The sequence below is a fragment of the Eriocheir sinensis genome, chromosome 26, assembly GCF_024679095.1.
Source record: "Eriocheir sinensis breed Jianghai 21 chromosome 26, ASM2467909v1, whole genome shotgun sequence".
Lineage (NCBI taxonomy): Eukaryota > Metazoa > Arthropoda > Malacostraca > Decapoda > Varunidae > Eriocheir > Eriocheir sinensis.
This window is the reverse complement of record NC_066534.1, coordinates 11,205,628-11,210,350: the sequence shown is the minus strand read 5'-3', so window position 1 is coordinate 11,210,350 and position 4,723 is coordinate 11,205,628.

Below are 4,723 nucleotides of genomic sequence, written 5' to 3'. Positions count from 1 at the left end.
AGAGAGAGAGAGAGAGAGAGAGAGAGAGAGAGAGAGAGAGAGAGAGAGAGAGAGAGAGAGAGAGAGAGAGAGAGAGAGAGAGAGAGAGAGAGAGAGAGAGAGAGAGAGAGATAATTATATTTTTTCTCATGTGCATCGAAAATATCTCCCTTCTCAACTGTCATTTCACCATTTATGAGGACAAGCTAACGAACGGAGTGACAGACGAACGGAATGCCGGACGGACGAGCTGGCTATTAGAGTTGAATAGGAGGGATAGGAGACACACGGACGGACACACAGTTGGCATTCCTTCGGTCGCTAGGTACGGTAATGGCACGGTGGAGGCAGACACCCACACGCTGCACACGATACTTCGGACCAGTCGCTGCTTTGCTTTATTGTCGTGCTTCCAGCTTTACCTTACCTTACATTACCATACCTTTTTTTTTACAACAAATAAAAAAGGAAACAATAATAAAAAAAGCCCGCTACTCGCTGCTCCTATAAAAAGAATCAAAAGAGGTGGCCGAAAAAAAACAAAATCACTAACTTCGCTCTATTTTGTTTTGTTGTTTTCTTATATTTTGATTTATTATATTTTGCCATATTACACAAATCACGTAACTTCGCTTTACTGTCATTTTTTTTTCTCAATATCTATTCAATCCACATCACGAACCTGTGTCATCTTGTAAACTCCCATAACTTCACTTAATCTTGTCATTTGTTTCACATACACATTTGATCCACATCACGATCTTGCCATCTTTTAGAAACACAAAACATGAACCTGTCTGGCAATGCTGCTGAAAATTTGGGAATAATAAGCAATAGTTCGGTATCTACGTTTTTTCCAATTTGCGTCTCTAGTTTCACTTTATGAAAGGAGGAAATGGAAAGGAGGTTAGATGAATGGAAAAAATAAAAGGGGGAGGAGGATGGGGAGGAGGGAAGGAGGGAAGAGGCGGGGTTAAGGGAGACTTTGTGATGAGTGTTAAAAATGTAAGTGAAAGGAGGAAGTCTAGGATTTGGTGAGAGTAGGAAAGTTATGTGTCGTCAGAAAAAAATCAGATGAGGATGAGTAGATGACGGAAGCTTTAAGACAAGGAAAGGCAGACCAGAAACAAAAGAAAGACATTACGAGATGACGAAAACAATAAGAGAAGTTAAAGTAAAAGAACGTAATCTACAGAGCAAGTACTAGATTGGTAGAGAACAGTGAAGAGTAAATAACGAAATCTTGGTGAAGGAGAACAAGAGGACACAGGGGGGACTACGGCAGAGGAAGAGGAACACTGAACCTCTTGTAACGCAGCCATCTTCATAGGAATAGGCGTAGATTAGGTGAGGGGCGTCTCTTAGCCAATCAGAGGAGCGCTTTGGGACACCGGCGTACAGTGCAATCAGGAACAGAGTGGCGTGGATGGCGTGCTTCGGAGAGAGAACAAGCGGGGCAACGGGAAGGCATGACACAAGGATACGCCTCCCTGCCTCGAGTTACGGCGTTGAGACCCTACCAGCAGCACAACAAAGGCAGGAAGCGACGTTCTTTGAGAGTTTGAGAGTTTCATCTTGTTACGCAATCGCACAGCTGGGAACACCGAAGCTTCCGTCCTGTCGTGAGTTGAAATGTTGCATCGATTGCTTGCCTTGCCTGACTTTACCGATGAAACGTCGAAGGATGGAATTCATGTAGTTTGTTATTATAGGTATCAGTGATTATGTGAATCATCCATATAAGTGGAACTATTATCCTACCCCAAGTCAAGATGTTGAATTGCATGACCACCTGGAGATAGTTAGAACCAGGACATTAAACAAACTCATGTGGATTATTATAATTCATAACAACTATGACCCGCTGGATACACTCGAGGTTTTACATGATATGAAAACTTATAATAAATTTCTTGGCTGTTTTAACAAAGCAGAAATAAAGATTGGGGATACCGTTAGGCATATTTAAAAACTGGCAATCACTATCAGTCGTTTTTATGTGTAGCGGGTACGCAGAACCTATACGCGGTTTCATAGCGACTCTACGTCCAGAGTGTTTTTATTTTGGAAAGTTTAAATTATATGATGCTATTTAGTAGTAACTGTAGTGCCTAGACGTGGAATGTAAAACGTTTAGACACCAATTATTTTCATTGGTTCTTTGCGTACTCTCTAATGCTCGGATTCGGTAATTGTGCAGTTTATTTTTAATGATATGAGATTATATACAAGGGGACTCAGGGGGAAGGGGGCGGATTCGTGCGCGCACACACACACACACACACACACACACACACACACACACACACACACACACACACACACACTGGTGTTACGTCATCTATTAGCAAACAGTTTACTCAACGCGTCCTTTTGAGATTCTCCAGATGCAACCCCTTCCCCATCTCTCTCTCTCTCTCTCTCGCACGCACGCACGCACACGCGCGCGCGCACACGCGCTCAGGACTGATATTAGGTCAGTACCGTTCGTTAATATGCATTACTGCCATCCATGGTTAATTTCATTACTGAATTTGCTGACGACACGAAGATTGGTTGCTCGGTTCTCTCAGACCAAGACGGGCAAACTTTTATATGTTTGAATTTCAGATTGGTTTGCGATGTATTCAATGCAGTTCAACACAAATAAGCGCCAGGTTCTTCTGTTGGGAATTAAAAAGGGAAATGTGATTGTGAAAGGTGTTGTGTAAAGCCAAGGAGCTTGCTTGCTTGCTTGCTTAAAGATATCTCCCTTTAATTAAGGGAGACGGGCCTTTGCCATATATGGCGGCCCGTAGCGGGGTGTCGAGGCTATGCTATTCCTCGGGCGTGGGTCGAGGGGATGCCCCCGCCGGCTGGCGTGCCGAGCGGGGAAACAGGTGCACATGGCAGCCTGTAGCAAGAGCCGAGCGAGCAACTCAGCAGTCTATAAGCTGGCGCAAAGGCCAGCCGAGTTGCTTGCTCAACGAGAGCTGGCGTTCCACTCCCCAAGAAGAGCATAGTGTGTTAAAAATGTTGGTGCCGAAAATCGCATGAAGCCTTAAATTTTTCCAACATCGCCTTAAGACATCGAATAAAGTGCAAGGTGTTAAGTGCATGGCAATCACGATTCCATTTCTGTTACTCTTCGACTAATCACCTAATCAGAACCATACGCCACGTGTTGTGTAACACGTGTACGTAAGGCTATTCGAAGCTCCTCTGTTGCCTCTTATCACACGGTGTCTCATTAGTCGGTCAGTGTCGTATTGAAAACTCCCTTCCACGCCAGTGCTTCTTCGTCATCCTCAATCACTCACTCGCGCACGTGCCTCTCTTCTTTGTCTTGCCTCCTGAACCCCACCGTGACCCTCCCTCTCCACCTCTTCTTTAGTCTTCGTTCACTCTGTCATTTCAAAATAAGACACAAATGATCACATAAAACAAACTGAAGCAACTACCAGAAGGATGATTGTTGAGTATTGTATGTATATATTTTTTCATGTAACTGCAATATTATATTTAAACTTTTAAGAGGTAGATAGAAACAGAGATAAGCAGGTAGACAATTAATATAGGAATCAAACGACTTATTGCAGGATGAAAAAGAATACATCTAAAACTATAATAAAAATGGATCAAGATTATTAGTGGGGAAAACGAAAACTGTGTTAGAAGTTAAAATAAATGATTGGATGAATGTTGATGCGTAACATGAGTGAAGATTGAAGTGCAGAACGAAGATGAGTAAGATACGAACCTGAGAGGTGTCTTCAGGTAATATTTTTCACCCTCACCTGACATTCCCCACTTGCACCTGGGACGTACCTGGAAGGGCGAGGCATCCACGTATCAACAAGGTATTCGCGCTGCTCATGAGAATACACGTGTCTAGGCTACAGCAAAAATGTTCTTTGTTAGCAAGACTCAGACGCTCAAACGCAGAAACTTTCGACCACAAGTTTCATCTTCTCACAGCTCTGATAATGGTCATTGGCGAGAGAGAGAGAGAGAGAGAGAGAGAGAGAGAGAGAGAGAGAGAGAGAGAGAGAGAGAGAGAGAGAGAGAGAGAGAGAGAGAGAGAGAGAGAGAGAGAGAGAGAGAGAGAGAGAGAGAGAGAGAGAGAGAGAGAGAGAAGTGGAATGGATTGGGAGTGAGTGCGTTGGTAAAGTGGGTAGAAGTGAGTGAGAGGAAGTTGCCTAATGAGGTGAGTGTAGGCGTGATTGAAGAGTTGCGGACTGTGAGAGAGTGAGTGTGTGAGTGAATCGAATCAGAAAGGGAATGACGAGGATAGAGTAAATAAAAGAAGAGCAGGAACGAGAGGAACAGGAGCCGAAGTCGGAGAAGGGAAAGGAGCAGGGAAATAATGATAAAGAGGAGGAGGAGGAGGAGGAGGAGGAGGAGAACGAAGAGGAGTAGAAAGCGGGTGTGGAGAAGGAAGAGAAAGAGGAGGTGGAGAAGGACGACATAATAAATTAGTCTGTTTGATATGACAGGGAAGTCTAAATAATATAGAAGGATTAATGAATGAATGAATGAATAAATGAAGGGAGGAAGGAAGGAAGGAAAGAAACAGGCAAGGGAGCAAGGGAACAAGGAAGAAAGAAAGAAAGGAAGATAGAAGAGGAAAACAAAGAAGCAATATGATGACGCAGATAATAATAATAATAATAATAATAATAATAATAATAATAATAATAATAATAATAATAATAATAATAATAATAATAATAATAATAATAATAATAACAATATGAAAAGGAGA